This window comes from Canis lupus, chromosome 10 (assembly GCF_003254725.2).
Source record: "Canis lupus dingo isolate Sandy chromosome 10, ASM325472v2, whole genome shotgun sequence".
Lineage (NCBI taxonomy): Eukaryota > Metazoa > Chordata > Mammalia > Carnivora > Canidae > Canis > Canis lupus.
Genome location: NC_064252.1, coordinates 60,631,662 through 60,652,090, shown reverse-complemented (window position 1 = coordinate 60,652,090; position 20,429 = coordinate 60,631,662). Strand labels below are relative to the sequence as shown.

At 39.3% G+C, this 20,429-nt stretch overlaps 1 long non-coding RNA gene across 2 annotated transcripts in view; it reads right to left on the bottom strand.

Moving 5' to 3' along the window:
- Nucleotides 1–17,987, bottom strand: part of LOC112675617 (uncharacterized) — a 44,843-nt gene extending 26,856 nt beyond the window's left edge. For both annotated transcript variants that reach the window (XR_007413637.1, XR_007413638.1), the window contains exons 1-2: nucleotides 17,858–17,987; nucleotides 16,766–16,811 (exon numbers count right to left, since the gene is read on the bottom strand). This is a non-coding gene — a long non-coding RNA (uncharacterized LOC112675617). The remainder of the gene's footprint in view (nucleotides 1–16,765; nucleotides 16,812–17,857) is intronic.
- Nucleotides 17,988–20,429: the final 2,442 nt, after the last annotated feature.

The window sequence follows — 20,429 nt, the reverse complement described above, 5'->3', positions numbered from 1 at the left end:
TACTTCATTTTCAGTTCCTTAGAGTGTAGAGTTATGCTATTTATTTGGTATCTTTCTTCCTTTTTTCAAAAAAGATTTTATTTATTTATTTATTTATTTATTTATTTATTTATTTATGAGAGACACATACAGAGAGAGAGAGGCAGAGACACAGGCAGAGGGAGAAGCAGGCTCCATGCAGGGAGCCTGATGTGGGACTTGATCTCGGGACTCCAGGATCACACCCTAGACCAAAGGCAGGTGCTAAACTGCTGAGCCACCCAGGGATCCCTCATTCTTGCTTTTTAATGTAGGTATTTATTGCTAAGAATATTCCTTTTGGAACTGCTCTGGCTGCATCCTGCACACGTTGATATATTGTGTTTCCATTTTGTCTCAATAATTTTTTTGTTTTCCCTTTAATTTCTTCTTTGATCCATTGGTTTCTCACAATAATCTTGTTTAATTTCCAAGTATTTGTGAATTTTCCATTTTTACTTTTGTTATTGATTTCTAGTTTCATGCTCCAGTGGTCAGAGATGATAGTTGGTATGATTTCAAATTTCTTGAATTTCCTAAAACTTATTTTGTAGCCTAATACATGATCTATCCTATAATGTTTCATGTGAGCTTGAGAATACTATGTATTCTGCTCTTCTTGGAGAGAATATTTTGTGTATGTCTGTTAGATCCATTTGGTCTATAGTGTCATTCAACTCTTTCCTTATTGATTTTCTGTCAGGATGATTTATTCATTATTGAGAGTGGGATATTAAACTCCTTAGCTATTACTGTATTATTGTTTATTTCTCCTACCTCTGTTACTTTTTGTTTTAGGTGCTCCAATGTTGGGTGCATAAATATTTACAATTGTTATATCTTATTGATGTACTGATCACTTTATAATAAAGTCTGGTTTTGTTTGTTTGTTACCATTTGCTTGAAATGTTTTGAGTTTTTTTTTTCATGCCTTTACTTTCAGTTTGTGTATGTCTTTAAAGCTAAAGTAAGTATCTTGTAGGCAGCATATTGTTGGATCTTGCTTTTCTATTCATTCAGCCATTTTATGTTCTTTTAATTGGATAATTTAATCTATTTACATTTAAAGAAAATATTAATTGGTAAGGACTTACTATTGCCATTTTATTATTTGTTTTCCGCTTGTTTTATAGATCATCCTTCTTTGTTTATATCCCTGCTGATTTTTTTTAAATGTGTTTTGATAGCTTGGGTATAGCATGCTTTCTTTGACTTCCTTATTATGTTCTTTTGTGTAATTACTGCAGGATTTTACCTTGTGGTTACTGTAAGACTTACATAAAATATATTAAACTTAAAACACCCTTAAACTAATAACAATCTTAACTTCAATAGTACTCATAAACTTTACACTTTTACTTCTCTTGACCCTCACATTTTAGGTTATTGCTCTTATAGTTTACATGCTTTTAACTATTAACAGATTATTAGTTATGGTTTTATATTTCTATATATGTAATTATTGTATTTTTACTACTTTTTTTTAACTTTTAAACTAGAGTTTTAAGTGAATTACACAACACTGTTACTACCATATTGAAGAATCTAATTATGATATAAATTTACCATTACCAGTGAGATTTACACTACCTTCTTATGTTTTATACTACCTTCTTATGTTCTTTTATTTCTTAAACAAATACTAATTAGCATTCTTTTACTTCTATTCAAAGAACTCCCCTTAGCATTTTTTTATAAGGCATGTCTGGTGGTAATTAATTCCTTCAGTATTTGCTTGTTTAAGACAAGTCTATCCATATTCTTTTCTGAAGAACAGCTTTGCTGGGTATAGAACTCTTGGTTAACCATTATCGTCTTTCAATATTTTGAATATATCAACCCATTCTCTCCTGGCCTGAAAAGTTTCTGTTGAGAAATCCTCCAATAGTCTTATGGGGATTCTCTTGTATATAACTTCTTTTTCTCTTGCTGCTCTTAAAATCTTTGGTTTTGACTTTGACAGTTTAATTATAGTGTGTCTCAGTGTAGCCCTGGATTCAGGTTTGACTTTTTGGGGTCCCTTGGGCCTCATGGAACTGGATATCCATCTCTCTCCTCAGGTTTGGGAAGTTTTCTGCCATTGTTGTTTTAACTTTATTTTCTGTCCTCTTCTCTTTCTCTTCTCTTCTGGAATTTCCATAATGCAACAATTGTTTCTCTTCATTTCATTGTGCTCCATATTTCCCATAGGCTTTTTTCCACTCTTCTCATTATTTAGTTTAGTTTAGTTTTAATATAAATTAAATTTACATATATTTTAATATAACCTAAATTTTAATTTCCAGTGTTACATCCCCCAGGTTGCTGATTCCTTCTTCTATAGTGTCAACTCCATTTTTGAAACTCTACTTTTCAATTTAGTAATTCTATTTTTCAACTGTAGAGTTTCTGTTTGATTGGCTTTTTTCCTGATAGTTACTGTTTTCTTGTCAAACTTTTCATTTTGTTCATGCATTGCTTTCCTAATTTTGTTTTTATTATCTGTGTTTTTTCTTAGTTTATTAAACTTCCTTAAGAACATTACTCTGAACTTTTTTCTGACAGTTCATCAGTCTCCATATTTTAAGATCAGTTATTGGAACTTTATTAGTTTCATTTGGTGGTTTCATAATTACCTGATATTTTATGATCCTTGATTCCTACATTAGTATCTTCACATTTTGAGTAATCAAGCTCCCCTTTGAGACTTTACAGGTTTGCTTTGACTGAGATAGCTTTTTACCAGTTAACTCCATTTGTGTTTCTGGGTGTTTCTACTGGTAATGTCCTTGAGCAAGTGAGTCCTGCTACTATAGTCTATTTTGGAGCAAGGCAACTGTTTGAGCTCTGAGGATGGGTGTGTAGGTTGTGCCATTGGCCAAGAAAACTTGGATAGGACTGCTGGTTTGGTTTCCTACCCAAGTGAGGTATAGGATGAGCTCTGTGTTTGCCTGGATTCTTTGCTCAGACTTACCAGTTAGGTACTATATTCAGTAGTAGGTGGGGCCGTGAATTAGCTTTCTTGCCCTGTATAATTCATTGTTTGGTGACCCAAATCAGTCCTGTATATACAACCTGATCAGGTGAAGCTACCAATTTTGCTCTGCAGATGGGGAAAGCCACACACTTCCATCTGTTCAAGTGCCACTGCTGAAAAAATTATGCAGCTTCCCATGTGCTCTGATTAGGTTCTCGAGTCAGATGAGCTTAAGGCTATATTGAGCAGGGCTATGAAAACCAGTAAGATTCTTTGTTGTCTTAACTCAAGCTGACTTGCATCCCAAGTTCCTTGGCTGACTAGGGCCACTGGCTTTGCTCTATAAACTATCAGCTCTGCCTACCTCTTGGTTTGAACATCCTTGGGCTGCATAGCTTCCAGGAGTTGTCTCCAGTTCTCCAGTAAGATAGGGCTGGAAGTCACTTTCCACAGTGGGTGGGGCTGTTCCAGCTCCCTTGCCTGGGTTAGACAGGGAGAGGTTGCTCCAGGCTACTCTCAAGTTCCCATCCAGGTTCTCAGGTTGGGAGGGGCCAGTAGCTAACCTCAGCCTTGGCTATGAATTAATACTCTTGCCTGTGCTCCATGTCTGGTGTCTGGGACTGTTTTGCTCTGGAGAGATCAGCTCTGCCTACACATCTGACCTCTAGAATACCACTGGGTCAGCCAGTGGTATTCTTTCTGATCAGATGGAACCGGAAGATACTGTTTAGAGTGGGCGTGGCTGTGTCAGCTCCTTCCCTGGGTGAAGGCAAACTGGGCTCTAGGGCCAGCAAAACTTTTTGCTTGAGGGTCTAAATCACGCATGTCTGCACTGCACCAAGTTCCTTGGTCAAAATCCACCACCAACTTGGTTCTGTGGATGAGCTAGATCACTGGTTGGGCGGTTCAGGTATGAACTTGGTCTGTAAAGATCAATGTGTTGGTTGTTGCAAGCCCCTTACCCTTTCTCTGACACAGTCATATTCCTAGTAGTTGAGCCCCACTCATTACCTGGTCATCCCCATGGTATGAGATCAGAGAAGGGGCTTTGACAAAGTGTCCGAGAGTGATAGCTTGGATGCTGGTTATCCTCCCTGGATTCTTTTTTCCCACTGGTGGAAAAAAGGCTCAGGGAAAACCACTCTGTGCTGACCGTGGGCAGGGGCAGTGCAGTCATTTGTAGCCATTTCTCTTCCTGTGCAGTCTGTCTTGTCTCTTTGATCTCTCCAGTGCAAGAAGGTGCTTGAGCCTTACCCCCAAGTCCTAGGATTCTCTCAGAGATGTATTGTTCTTGAATAGATGTTAGTTTTTTTTCTTATGAGGAGAGTAAGTCAGGAACAATTTATGTCATCATCTTGGTGATGTCACTTTGTTACCAAACCAATGTGAGTTCAATTCTTGATGAGTCAGAAACTGCACCAGGTTGAGCTGCTGCACAAAGAAACCTTTATTTGCAGCAAATAAGGAGATCACAGGAAATGGCTTCCACAGCCATGACTCCCTGAACAAGGGTAAACGAATTCCTTTATTTAGGGATAGGATGAATATTTAAATAGGGAAGCCCTGCCATGCTATGTAGAGGCAGGCATGAGGTTGCACATGTATCTTAAGGAAATGTGCCTATACTCCCATTGTATGTTATGTAAATGAGGCTTGTGCTCCTGCTTGGGGAAATGTCCAATTAATGTAATGATGGAAAGGTAGTCATCAGTCATTCTAGAGGTCACTCCATGGTCCGGGTGCACAAGCATGAGTCAGGGGATAAGCTCAAACTGGTCTGGAGGGTCTTGGAAGGCTGGAGGTCTTGTCAGGGCAGTTGCTATTCGTTGAGGGTGGTTTTGCTTTCCATTTGCCTGAGTTAAGCAATAAGCTGGAAAGAAGAGCAGGTGCACAACAAAGGTCAGGTCTTGGAGTCTAGCTGGTGACAACTTCTCTTTGGTTTTTTAAGTATATCCCTAATTTCATTTGTTTTAATTAGTGGGTGTTAGAAGGTGTATCATTTAAGTACAGTTTTAAAAATTACAATATTTTTCTATCCTTCCTGTACGGTTTTGCCTTATTGTAATAAAGTTTACCTCTGCACATTTACACTTGCCAAAATCCTCTATTATTTTTGCATTAAACAGTAAGCTATATTTTAAATAAATAATAAATGAGAGAAAAAAGTCTTTCAAAGTTACTTTTGTATTTTCATTTCCAATCTTCCTCACTCCTTTGTATGGATTTGAATTTCCATCTGGTATTATTTTTTCTTCTACCTGAAGAACTTCCTTTAATATACTTTGCTACAGGTTTACTGGTGATGAGTTTTCTCCTTTCTTTTAACTGAAAAATCTTTATTTAACCTTCATTTTTAAGGATATTTTTGTTAGATATAAAGTGTAATATTATTTTTTTCTTTTTTCACTTAAAATGTTGATCTATTGTTTCTATCTTTCATTGCTTCTAATGAAAATGTATCCCTCATTTTTATCTTTGTTGCCATGTGTTTAAAGTGTATTTTTATTCTAGCTGTTTTTAAGATCTTCATTTTTTATTGGCTTATAACTATATGATTGCAATGTGTCCATGTGTGATTTTATTTGTGTTTATCTTACTTGGTATTCATTGAGCTTCTTACATCTTTGAGTTTATTTTGTTTACATCAATTTTGGACAATTTTCTATCATTATTTCTTCAATATTTTTCTGATCCTCCTTTTGGGACTCTAATACCACTTAACATAAGAACACTTTAAAATGACCCACAGGGCAGCCCGGGTGGCTCAGCAGTTTAGCACCTCCTTCAGCACAGGGCGTGATCCTGGGGACCCGGGATGGAGTCCCACGTCGGACTCCCTGCATGGATCCTGCTTCTCCGTCTGCCTGTGTCTCTGCCTCTCTCTCTCTCTCTCTCTCTCTCTCTGTGTGTGTGTCTCTCATGAATAAATAAATAAAATCTTTTAAAAATAAAATAAAAAAATAAAATGACCCACAGATCACTAATAACTTTGTGTTTTCTTCAACTACTTTCCCTTCCATTGTTGTGTCATCTAGTTTACTGATCTTTTCTTCTTCAATGATAATTGTGCTCTTAAACTAATCTAGTGAATTTTTAGTATCGAATAGTATATATTACAGCTCTAGAACTTTTATTTGGTTCTTTTTATACCTTCCACTTTTTCTCAGTCTGTTCTTATTTTCCTTCAAATACTCAAGTATATTTAGAAAACCATTTTAAAATTATTATCTGTTAATTCCATCATTTTTGTAATCATTGGGTCTGTTTATATTAATTGATTGTCCTGCTGACTATGGGTCATATCTCCTGCTTCTTCACATGTTTAGTGAGCTTTGATTGAATGCTGAAAATAGCTATTGTTATATTTTTAGGGTATAGATTTTGTTTGTCTTCTCTTAAATAATACTGAATTTTCTCCTTTTTTTGATGCTAATTTGAATTACTTTTTTATCAGCTTAATCCCTTGAAAGTATGATTTTCAGTTCTATTCTGGCCAACCTAAAGATATGTTTACTGTAGTGTTAGCCTAGCATGGCTTCTCTGAGATTCACGCTATGCTTATCACCCAAGACCTTTCAACATTTGACCCCAGACTTCTATTCCAATCTTATCATCTATTGCCCTTTTAATGTACATTACATTTCAGTCAGCCAGGTCCATTGTTTTGTTTATTTTGTTGGTTCTCTTTGTCTAAAATGATCTACACTTTTTTTCTGCCTGTTCAAATTATATCCTTCTTTCCACTCATAGATTATATGTCACCACCTCTATGAAGCTTTCATTGATCATCTACATCACAAGCAATTTCTTCTTTCTCTGTTTCTAAGTTTCTTAGTTTGATTCTGTCTTAATTTATCATAGTTTGCATTATAGCTTTTTGTAGCCAAATCATTTTACCTTTCTTACACTTAGCTTACTCATCTGTAAAATGAGGAGATAGCATGGCTAGATTTCTCAGATAACTTGCAAGATTTGTGCATTATATAGTGAAATATGATATTGTGTAGTAAATGTTATTATTAACCCAATGATCTTATCACCTTACAATGCTGTAATATCTTTGATTGGCAACATCTGGTTGTCATAAGCATTTTATAATTCTTTATATTTTGACTTTATCCTTCAGATATTATGACCCTTTTGTTTGCCCACTATACATCTTCCAGTCCACAGTCAATCCAGTAATTCTATATGTTCAAGGAAATTGTGAACAAGTACGATTGCCTAGATCAAATGCCAAAACACATATCCTTCAAGCATTTTGATGTATAAGATGAAACTACAATTTGGCTTGAATTACTTGATATTTACCTTAATTATTTAGTTTTCTTATTGTAGATGCAGATTAATTGGCTAAATACCCTGAAGCTGTTAGTTAATATGCATTTATTAAGTGATTGTTAGTTTTCTGATAACATATTAAGTACTTTGGGCCCAGTAATAATAATAACCTCAACAATAGTAATGCTAACTATCATTTATTGATAATATTCTCTGGTTTAGTCACTGTGCTTAAAGATTTTACATACATGAACTTTTTAATCCTCCAAGAGAAGGGTGGCTGCTATATTATCCCCACTTCTTACATGAAGAAATCAAGACTTGGTGATGCTAAGCAATCTGCCCAAGAGCATACTCTCAACACTGGTTGCACATTAGAATCACCTCGGTGCCTTCTAATAAACTACCACATCCTGTCCACATCCACATCATGTCCGAGACCATTTAACTCAGAACCCCTGGGGGTATAATCCAGGCATCAGTATTTTAAAATATCTTTCCAGGTGATCCAAATATGCAGCCAGGGCTGAGAATCACTTCTCTAGAGTCTCTGTTTAATCATTTATAAGCGTCTATAAAAGACAGTTCCTGCCCAGTATGAGCTTACTAGTTAATTGGCTAGACATCCACAGATGGAACAACAAATAACTAGCACAAAGGAATCAGGAGGTTACACAACTAAACGCTGAATTATATAGCCTACTATAAGAGCAGCAGAATTTGAGAGAATGTAACTCAATTATAATTCTTAAGTGTGAAAAGGGTTTGAATATAAAGAACAACCAAATGCTTTCTCTCTAACAGAGCAGGAGATGCAGACAGGATTATGCAGACAAGATTATGTCTAGTCTAAGAAAGTATTTCAATGTTCAGTTGGACTAAAGGGCATAGGTTGTCTTGAAGACTCTTAACATAAGGTATTTTTTTTTAAATGATTCTACTCAAAGGCAGGGCATTGGACTGAGTGACCCCTCACAGCCTCTCTCAGCCCGAGTATTTTGTGACATGCATTGGAATGCAGACAGCTCATCACGGTGAGGAAAATGAAACAGCCATTGTGTCTTGCTCTACTAGACCGCTTGCCTCCTCCAACCATCTCCACAAAGTTGCCCTAAGCCTTCAAAGTGTGTTTCAATTCTGGTCCTCAACAGCAAAATTCTGAAGAACAATAGTGTGATGTCTGAGAATAACAACTCTACCCCATACTCATCCTAGCAAAACCATCTGTCTAAGCATTCAACATTATTACAAGTTTGCACCCCTTCAGAATAAATAAGTTAGACCGAGGAGGCTGAGTAATCAATGTCCCATAGACAGGTTTTAAACGAATTATGGGTATCCATACATGTCCGGGAATGTATCCAGCCCACTGGGAGTGCTGAGTAAACCGAAGGAGGTGTTACTGTGTATAAAAGCCATGCACACCGTGGGCATAGTGAACATAGGTGGCAAAAGAGTGGAACTTCCTGATGCTCTTCATTTTCACTAGCATCTCCCCTGTTGTTAGGGTCTGCTACGTGATCCATGCCACACTTCTTTCACTCTCCCCTAGAAGAGCTGGCCACCTAGTGCAAAATGTGCTAAGAATACACGGGAAGGGCGGCAATGACTGCCGAAGGAAGGCGTGGGAGGCAGAAGATGAGGGATATGTATAGGAAATGACTGTAGACACATCTGATCAAAATGTAAAATCTGACATTTATCTGTTTGCAATGCTGCGGAAAGGTGGTCTTGCCAACCACGGATGGGCCAGGAAGCAGTGGTTTTTCTATTAAGGGTAAATAAAATGAGGGTAAAATTTTAAGTTGAGGAATTTTTCTGTTGCTAGAAGGCAAATTACTACATGCAGTAGTACAAAAGAACAGGGGTAAACAATACAATATGCTGTGAATTGCGAATGCATGTGTGGTAATGTCATGAATATATTAACTTCCTTCATTGTCAAGGCAAGTGACAGAGGCTGCCTGAAATTCAGAGAGGAGCCGGCTGTCACTCTGCAGCTCAGACACTTGGAGTCACATCTCTCCTAATAACAAAGTCTATTCTGTTTACATTTGACATGGCGAGCAAGGGGTGGTGGGTTGCTTTTTTATAAGGAAATGAATGAAGGCATGAATGAATGAAAGAGTGAATGAGTAGATGGAGTCTCTCTACCCAGTCCATCCTGAAGCCATCAGTCTTCCCTGTTTGGATGAAAACAAATCATCTCTGACAGGAGCACATTTAGATGAATTTTTTAATATTTCTGGCAATGGGTTGTATTTATTTATTTTAACTATGTCAACATACTGCACATTTCTGAGTCTGGGTCCCAGTGGTGTTTAATAAAAGAAACCTGTAAAGCACTACAGTGTCAGAATCAGGGAGGGAGGAGATTCTATATGAACAAACAGAGAGAAGGGAATTTGAGGATGATGCCACTGAGGGTTGGTGACAGGTTAACATTAGTTCTGCTTGGATTGGAGGTTCTGGCTATCTGTCTGTTTCCCCTATCCTAATGCGTAACTGAGGTAGGAAGGTAAATATCCCATTGTGCTTAATAGCAGGATCCAGAGAAATGTTCTCAGAGTGAGGGAGGGAAAAGAGCCAGAGGCAGATTATTAGGTTGGAATTAAAATGCAGACGAGATTCATTAAATTGTTGACCCTCCTCCCCACTCCAAAAAAAAAAAAAATGTGTATGTGTGTGTGTGTGAGTGTGTGTGTGTGTGTGTGTATCAGGTTGCCATCTTAAATTGACAGCATTAGAGAGGAATTATGTGTGCTGATTAATAAGTGAATGTTTTTACCATTATGATCGCGGCACCTGCTAGTTATGTCGACATTGAAGAGGCTCTCAAACTACAGTGTTTCCAATAATAAAGGTACCATCAGCTGAAAGTTGTGCACAAGTGTCAGCGCAGGGACACATCATTTTCTTACACAGTTGTGATGTTTAAAAATATTGCCGTGGTTCCTCTCTCCAGTTCCTTCTGCACCCTTCCCCCAACTCTTACCTATGCATTGTGCACAAAGGCGCATCATTTACTCATGTCAGTAAAGCAAAGGAAGTTTAGGGTCAAATCAGAAAATGCCAAAGAGAGTGAATTCCAGAGCAAGACTAACATGCAGTTTACCATTTAGAGCCACATGATATAAAATGATTTCAAAACATGTGTTATTCTTTCTAGGTTCCAAGAAAAATGGCAATTTTATCCAATTTGGGCATTTGCCAAAGGTGCCATTTCACCAAATGTAGCTACGGTCATAAAAAAGGAAGCTTCAGAGTAGATTAACTGGCTTTGCTGTACTATAATGGTGCTTTAAATGAGCAATTTGAGACAATTAACCTGGAACAGGCACTTCTGAGTGCTTTATCCCTTTAACAGTTTTGGTTCTTCAAACAAGAACAGAGAAAATGAAAATTGGCTCCTTCCCATCATAGAATCTTCTGTATAACTTTGTGAATATGCATATGATCCATAAGGAGCGTGTAATGGGAAATCTAAACTATGTAATTTGAAGATGTAATACTCCATCAACCAAATAAAATCATTTAAAAAATTAATGGGTATTTATGTGGCTGACTTAAGATAAAAATGTTCTCGATCTTTTGGTAATACTTAATAGCTCTTCCCTTGGATACAAAACACATATTTTTCATCTATGTACTTATTATTTACTGTAAAGTATGGGAGGGAAAAGATCATTTGGAATTATATGGAATTATTAAAGTATTAAAATGCTTTCACACACTATCTGGAGATACTGTTCTCTCATTATATTTAAAAATAGCTAGGCAGAGGAGAACAAAAGCAAAATGAATCTCGCTAATCAAAAGGAAGGAAGAAATTTAAGAATACACTTAGAAAAATTGTCTAATTTCAAACCAGACAACAAATATTTGTTGAGTGCCTACTGTGTGCATAAGATTGGGGAAGATAATGCAGGGCAGATGAATTACAGCTGTTATAGTTATGCATGCACTTTTCTGGAGAGGTTGATCTAGAGATGGTGTACGGGACAGAGTAGAGTCCAAGTGATGAAAGACTTTTACAGTGATTGAAGGGCCCTGACTACTGTGGGGCTGAGCCACGCTAAAGAGAACTGTCCTAGGGAAAACTAGTACTTAAAAATCATTGCTGGGAGATTTGGAATTCTTAATAGAAACTACAGGAAGCCTGAGGCATCTTTGCAATATGGAAATGGGAGAAAAGAAAATACCAATTCCTGCCTGGGAATTGACCTTTCCTTAATGATGTGTGACCCTTGCTTCAGTTCCTCGAGGTTTAACTCCTCACCAGAATTCTACATGGGGAGGTCTCCTCACTGCTCAGTCTGAAAGGCTGGTGCCCAGGGAAGCAAGCACAAAAGCATAGGATGACTAATCAAATGGAACGATGACAACAGTCAAGCGCTATATAATCTGTAAGAAGTAAACCACAGTAATCTGAATTTCGGGATTTTTCCATGTTCCTCAATCCAGCATTTAATTCTCAGGCCTTATCTCACTTGACAATTTTCTAGCATTTAACAGAGTGGATCCCTCCTTGGGACTTTCTACCCTAGCTTCCTGAATACCACTCTCTCTTAACTTACCGAATGATACTTCTCAGATTCCTCTTCTGGATCTTTCTCTTCTTATTGACCTCTAAATTTTAGAGCACCCCACTCTCATTCTCTCCCATCTCCTCTGTCTTCACACTGTCCCCGAGTCATCACATCCAGGCCCATGGCTGCAAATGCCATGTTATTGACACCCTGATTTACATCTTTAACCTTGACATCTCCCCAAAGCCCCAGGGTCATATATTCATCTGTCCGCTCAGTGTCTCCCTTTGAAAGTGTAGACGTCTCAAAATGAACATGGCCAAGCTGAACTGGACCCAAACTTTTTTCCTCCTAGTTTGCCATCTTGGAAACTATGACCACCTACCCTCAGTTTTTGGGATGAAAACCCCAGACCTAGTTTTCTTCCCATGAAGGCCTATTTTTGTTCCAGATTTGGAAAGTGAGGAGGAGTCAAGAGTATTCTTAGCGTAAAGAGAATCTGAAGTATCACACCCACCCTACAGGTTGCTTTCTCTTCTCAATAATGGGTTGCCTAACACACCCACACTTTTGACAAATAGCTGTTGGGCAAGGTGCACAAGGTGGATTTAGACCCCAATGGATTCGACACAGATCTTGAGCTCAGAGGGTTTACAATTAATACCTAAAGAGAAAGATGTATGGCCCTGCTAATCCAAGGGATGGCAAGACAACTCATGAATCTTCTAACTCAATATATGATTTCTCTGAAAGGGAAAGATCTCAAAGATAATGGTTGGTCTCCACTCCTTATCCCATCATATTCCAAACCATACATCCCCCCAATGGCCCATCTTCAGATCTCTAATTCACTGGGAGAAAACCAGGGACAGAGCAAGGGTCTAAATGCTCATCCTAGATAAGCAGGGAAAGTATAGTGGCTCAGTGAACATTTTTCAGACTGAATATTGAAGCCAGTGAGGTTGGGTGGGGTTTTCTCTGTTTTCCTGAATACTTACAAAGCCCTTTCTTTCTCATCTTTTATACTCACTCAGCTTTCACTGAGTACTTCTTTGCAAGGACTTAGGTGCTAGAGATTAAACCGTCATTAAGATAGATTCTCTATTCTATAGGAGTTTAAAAGTCTAATCAAGGGAGAAAACCAAGAAATAAATTGTGTGATGCCCGGGCTCAGATGCACTGAGTGAAGATGGGGGACATGCATTGGTGGTGTGGACTGTGCCACCTGGTGGGCTCAAGGCAGGTCTGTAAAGAAAACGATGTTTGTCCTCTGTTCTGGGCAGCGGGAAAGCAGGGACAAAGGCAAGAAAGTGTGAAGCAGCAGGGCCTATTCATGGAACTGCGATTCTCAGCTTGAAAGTCGACTGTGAGGGAGGCATGTTCAGAGGTGAGATGAGGATTAGGTCACAGGGATCGGTGTGCCAAGCTAAGGGACTTGGCCTTTATCCTATGCAAATGGGGAAGCCAGCGAGGGCTTTAACAGAAACCGTAATGTAATTAGATGGGCCCTTCTGCAGATCACTGTGACAGCTGTGTGCAGGTGAACTGGACATGATTAGCAGGGGGGCAAGCTTCCTCATAATGCGAGTGAGCATAACCAAACCTGGAATGGAGTTTTCAGCACTTTAACATATGTAATGAGCCTTCGTCTTTGTTTGCTTTTGAGCCTTTATATGTTTTCACATTATTAGTTTGCTTATGAGATTTCAAACGCCATGGCCACTTATTTTATGATTTGACTCTGATTAAGTTACCTAATGTGTCTAGTCTCATCTGTCAAATGAAGAAAATAAAATATTACTGCTCTTACAAAGTCTTTGGGAGGACTAAATAATTTTTTTCATGTCACAGGCTTAGCCATGGCAAGTACACATGTGCACAATTAAGCATAAGTTATTGTGGACATTATTTTAACTAAGCAGTGAAGCTAATCGACAGGCACAGGTTTTACTCTATCCAGGGCTGGGAACATAGCTGTCCTCATATTTTTTCAGCACACTTGGTGTTTTAGTACTTGAGTAGCTTGTGGATAGTTTGAAGAAGGAGGAGGAGAAGAAGAAAGACTTAATTAGCACACTGAATCCCAGTGTGAACTTCAGCCTTGAGCTGGAAAGGAAATTCCCAAAAGAAAGTTTAAAATGCTGTTAATGGCAAGGTGCAATTCTGGATTGGTGAAATCATACCATTAAATGAAATAATCATGCTCTTTGGCCAAGAGCCATGGAGAGACTGTGGTCACACCCAGAGATACTGAATGACCCTGCTGTCCTGGAGATGGATGCTTTCTTACTAGCTATTTTGCCTTTGCTTTTCTATTTCCAGGTTTGAAAAGCTCTTTCTGAAACCCACTTTCCACTAATAACAACAGTTCCTGCCCTTTTTATTTGTTTATTTATTTTTTTAAAAGCTTTTACTTATTTATTCGTGAGAGACACAGAGAGAGAGAGAGAGGGAGAGAGGGAGGCAGAGAGATAGGCAGAGGGAAAAGCAGGCTCCCCACAGAGAGCCCGATGTGGGATTCGATCCCAGGACCCCACGACCACGCCCTGAGCCAAAGGCAGATGCTCAACCCCTAAGCCACCCAGGCATCCCAGTTCCTGCCCTTTTAAAAATACTATAGCAATTAATGTATCGCATGCTTTATATATACTCATTTAAATCTCACTACAATCCAATGATACTATTTATATAAATATTGCCATTATTATTCCCATTTTACAGATGAGGAAACTGAGGCAGAACAAGGTTTGTTTGTTTCTTTTTGATGCCTAGCCATCTGACTTCACAGCCTTAAGGAGCTTCATCACTTTATGATAGTGACTTCTTAAAATAGTACTATATGTATATATATCATATATACTAGTTGCTCAAAAATAATGTGGAGATATCCTCTGCTTTTTAGAGGTTTGAGTTATGCTTCTTAGCTTTTACGAAATAGATGCATTCATATCTATTCACTAACTGAAAGAGATTCAAAGAGGATCTTCCACTTTTACAAAAAAAAAAAAAAAAGGTGAAGAACGGTTCGGTGTTTGTTTTGCAGAGAGGCGTTGTAGAGGCAGCAGCACACCCTGAGCACCAAGGGGGCGCTGCCCAGCTCAGCCCCCTTCCCTCTCCCCAAACCACACTCAGCATCTCAGGATCAAGCCACCGCAGCCCTGACCTGCGTGCGCATCTGTGTTTTAGCTCGATTCATTTTGTGCATCCGTTAGCAAGATGATGTGTCTTAAGGTATCAGAGAAGCCTGCGCAAGGTCATTTTGGGGGGTCTGGGAATGCTCGAAAATCTTTCCATATAAATTAATGGTAATCGCTCCTTTGCTTTATACCATTTTGGCCCAACAAAAGGTTTCAAGGGCACGCTACTTTTGGAGGGGCGCCTGTTATTTCACTTGTGGGTTAACAGATTGAAGCATGGGTACCTTTAAACCTCGAGATACTCATTTGCGCCTTACAAAAACCCACTTAGTTAAAAAGATAGTATGCTTTGAAAATGCTAGATTGTAGCCAAATATCAAAATTAGAGGTATTAGCATGCTAAGTTGAACCACCTCTTAACCTATTGATTACTAAAACAGAAGAAAACAGCACCTTTTCAAGTTTTTTTTTTTTCCCTCCCCACAGTAATTGGATTCAACTTCACATCTGTAGCATTAAACTAGTGTTTTCAACCTTTTTTTCCCTCCCAATTGTTTAACCTCCATCTACATCTCTGGCATAAATTTAAGCCTTTATTTGTGAATATTCGGATAAGCACTTTGCCTCTAACGGTATTGTTCAGGGCCCGGCATCATTGTTACAGCTGTAATTGTAACTATCAAGACACAGTTCTTTGTAATTAGAAAGTCAAGATGGTATTCAGCAGCATGGCAGCACAGGCTTACATTTGTTAGGCTATTAGAAAAAAATGTTTACAGAGAAAACAGTGTCATTGTTTAGTGCTCTTAATTGACCATCTGCCTGGTAAAGAAATGTCCAAAGAAGGATAAATAAGACTATAGTACACTTATTTATTTATTTTCTTTGTGCAGTGAGGAAATTAGGAAAAGCAACAGCAAGAGGCAAACCAGAAAAGACGCTGCTGCTAAATCAGGCTGCAAGTGAAATCATGTCATGCATACATTTCTTTTTCTTTTTTCTTTCTTTTTTTTTTTTTCTTTCGCTATCAAGACAAAGACCTATGGCCTTGTCCAAGTTTGTTGGAGAAAAATGTTTCAGACTGCCCCTGGAGTCCCTGGACAACGCAGTCCCCACCTCTGTTTGCCCGGCCTCTCCCACTAGTCCTCTGCGCAGCCACCCCCGCTCTAACCACCCTGCCTTGTCCATGCATTTCCTGCAGCTGAAGCCTTCTCCTCTGTGCTTTGGCTTTGGCCCACTCTCTTCTACTCTTTTCCTCGACTAGAGAGAGATCTTGCTCATTCCTTTAAGAGTCAGCTCAAGTATTTCTCCCCATCCCAAACCCCTAGATCTTTTTCTGGCCATCCAAGAGGACAAAAATGTCTCCCTTTTCTCACCTTCTGTAGCACTTACTATTTTTCCCCTCACTTAGCAGTGGAGAAGGACCTGTCTGGCCATGTTCTTCTGTGGTGTTGAAACCCTTATTCAGGTTTGGCATCACCACTTGCATCCTCATTTGCTTTTGTTCTGACTCTCCCTTTAGATTATAAAGTTCTCCTTCTAGAAGCATGTCCTTTTCTTTGAATTCTCCCCAAAATGCCCATAATGTTTTCCTCTTCTTTTTTCTTTTTTTCTTTTTTTTAATTCCAAAAACCAGAGTAATACTTGGGGCCTTCATGAAAGGTCTACCATCCATCTCTTAACCAAGCTGAACAAACTCAGGCTGATTTGACCCTCAGGACATGTTTCAGTTCTCTTCCATAAACATACGGGGTACCTGTTATGTGTGCCTGCCCAACTCTGTAACGAAAGCAGCAGGGATGCAGAGAAGAATCAGACATGGTTTGTCATCTCAAGGAACTCACCTCCAGGAAGTGGTCTCTGGTGGAGTCATGTGTCAGGGAGAAAGGGCTGCAGGGAAAACAGGAATGCATGAAAATAAGAAGGTGAGCTTCTTGGATTTGGACTCTAATGAACAAGAGTTCATTTTGACAAAGGCCTTTCTGTAGCCACCAAAAACCCTGGTTCACATTCGATGGGCTTGTTCTTCTATTGTGTCACATTGGCATGCATCTTACAGAAAAGGCTACACTGATTGTTCTTGCCAGGAGGGAAAACAATATGTGGCACCCAGGACAGAGCTGGTCCCAGATTCTGTAATTTGGGTCCTCTTCCATGCCCAAAAAGCAAGGAGCAGCTGGTCTTGAGGAGATTATCTGTTGTGCTATATGGATGTCCTTCTGCCTAAGGTCTGAATTGAGTTTCCTCCCAAGACAATGAATGACCAGGCTTATGCTCTGGGACCTGTCTCTTCCAGGATCACAGATGGAAGCCCCCATTACAGCCACACACAGATTCACTACAATATGGAAACCCTTCAAGCAGGAAATGGAACAAAAACACAAAATATGACCTGACCCAATACCAGAGATCTTTTTTTTTTTTTTCCTGCGTCAAACTTTAGTGGATAATTCTCTTTCTTATTTCTTTGCCGTAGTTTTCTAGAGACAATAGAGCCTGGTTCACTGGCAGATATTTTTTAAGACTCATGCAAACATCTTTTGTAATGCCATCTCTGATCCGGTCTCTTTCCAACTCCGTTGTACTTGAAGCATTTGATACACTTTATACATTTTATAGTATTTCCTGGATGATGCTTCCACCACTGACTAGCTGTAATTGAATTGACTACACACCTGAGTATAAATTACCTGCTACCTTGTTGTCTCAAGCTGTTAAAAGCCACAGGGCTTTTGCTCTTGTTGCTGTGCATCCCTGGAATGTTCTTCCCAGGATGGCCTCATAGCTCACTTCCTTTATTTATATTAGATTCCTGTTCAAGTTCCGCCTTACCATTGAACGCTTCACAATCTCCGTATATCAAGAGTAACCCTCACCCCAAATCTGTGCATGTCTCTATGCTTAAATTTTCTCCACAGCTATTAACATCACCGTACCTATTAAATTATCTCCCCTTCCTGGATTTAAGCTCTCCCGCTGGTGTATCTCCAGGGCATTTTGTAGGTTCTCAATAAATATTCATTTAATAAACTAACCCTTTTTCAGAGATTCTTGGCTCGTGCCCTTACAGAGATTGCATAAAGCACAGAGTTCTATAGAATTCCTGGACTTTGGATCCTATGTGGGCCACTTAGCAACCATGGGACCATGAGCAAGTTGATTCCCTTCCTTACACCTGCTTCCTTAACCTCTGCAGAGAGATGAAAGCATCTGCGTCTTTAGAGCAGAGGTGAGGATATGATGAGAGAGGGCCAGGGAAGCATTTGTCTCCCACAGCAGGCAGCCTCTACATGTACCTTGCCTTCTCACTGTCCCCATGCTCTGTTCGTGCCCTCCCCTCCTAATTTCTTTCTCCCACCCCCACCACCTTTCTTTTAACTTTCCCTCCTTCACCTTTTTTTTTTTTTTTTTTTTTTGGTCCTTCCTTCCCTTCTCTCCCTGCCTCCCTTCTGTCCCTCTGCACTAGGTGTGGGAAAAAGCCTAAGGATTCTTTTTCTGCATGACAACACACACATGCGCACACTACTTCTATTCCTGACTTTTCAAAAGGTTTACAGTGAACCATCTTGATGAACGTTTGCCTCTATTCGCTTCTTTCTCAGCCAGAACTTTCTGCATTCCCTTCATTTTTCCCAACTAAGAATCCCATGCCAAAATCCCCTTTTTGAGGTGTTGCTGGATCAGGTTGTTCTTCTCTTCATCCCTTTATGCTGTACTAAAAACACATAGTCTGAAGGGATCCATGGAACCCCAGAGCCTGTACATGCATTCAGGCAGAGGTTATCATTGCTTGGTTCATAGGGAACATTTAACACAGATTTTTCAGTATGATGCTAATCTTAACCCAGGTCAAAGCCCTTCCATGATTGGGCTATCATAGGGCATTATCTCCTATATTTTATGGTTAGAAAATGAAAACAAATTCAGACAACAGATTTGGCCCACAGAGAAACGCAACTGCACAATCCTCAGTCCTTAGAATAATGTCTGGAAAATAGCAGATCCTGGCCTTAGTGAGAGCCAGGATCTTACATAGAAACTCAACTGTACTGTCTTAACCAAGTGAATGGGGGTGTGTCAGGCTCATAGAACAAGAGGTTCAGTGGCAGATCATCTAGGACTGGTACTGTGACTTCATGATATTTTGGTGATGACTGCAGCTTCTCCTAGAATTCCCTGCAATCCAGGCAGGAAGAGGAAGGAAGTGACAAGTTCTTCTTTCCTGTGGTCCCAGGTCTCGTCGAGCTAGTTACCTCACAGTTCTATCAAATGCAGCATCTCTATCTCCGGCAGTGAGAAATAATTAGCTTTCTAATCCTGATTTTATCTATATCCTTTCCATCCCAAGTCATCCTCTTTACTATCTTCAAGTCCTGAATTCCTTTACTGTTTCCAGCTAGATCCTCAGTCCCAGCATAAAGCAGACACTAAATATCTATGTGTGGAATAAATGAACAAATAAATTATTGAGAATGGCATGGCCTTCTTTTCACTCTTCATTCTCTTCTCATACCTGTAAAGTGTTTTTTTTTTAATTAATTAAATTATTTATTTGTTTGTTTGTTATTTATAGCAAGCAGGGAGGGGGACAGAGACAGAATTTCAAGCAGACTCTGCACTGAGTGTGGAGCCTGATGCAGGGCTCAATCTCAAGACCCTGAGATCCTGACCTCAGCCAAAATCAAGAGTTGAAGGCTTGGGGCAGCCCAGGTGGCTCAGTGGTTTAGCACCACCTTCAGCTCCGGGCCTGATCCTGGAGACCTGGGATCGAGTCCCGCGTCACGCTCCCTGTGTGGAGCCTGCTTCTCTCTCTGCCTGTGTCTCTGCATCTCTCTCTCTCTCTCTCTCTCTCTGTGTCTCTCATGAATAAATAAATAAAATCTTAAAAAAAAAAAAGAGTTGAAGGCTTATCTGACTGAGCCAACCAGGTGCCCCTTTCTCATACTTGTAAAGTATCTCAATAAATTGTAGAAACAAGTGATCTTAAAATTCAATACCAATTCAGAATAACTGATCCAAATGTTTTATAAGGAATAGATAAAAGTTGAGGAACTGATGACTCTGTACCAACATTTATAAATTCACATGTTTTGTATTAGGCATTGTATTAAACCATTAAAATAATCTCATTTAACCCCCGTGGAAGCCCAGGGGGGCAGGTTCTGATACACCACTGTGATATGGTTAGGAATCTCTAGGCCATACAGAGCTTGTGGAAATTAGAACACAGATTTCAAACCAGGGCTATCTAAACACTGTCCACATGCATCCCACTAGCCTATTGCCCACTGCTTGGTATCCCCCAGAGTACCTCATGCCAACTGCATTACACCTGTAGAAAGATAATACTTGCAAGAGGAATGAAGGAGAGTGGGGTAAGGAGGATAAGAATAAATGAATGGCTTTCTGGAGAGCCGACATATAAATTCTCACAATTTAATACGTCATGAAGATGATTGTGCTATCATCTTGAGATTGTAGCAAAATTTGGAAGTTCATTCCACTGAA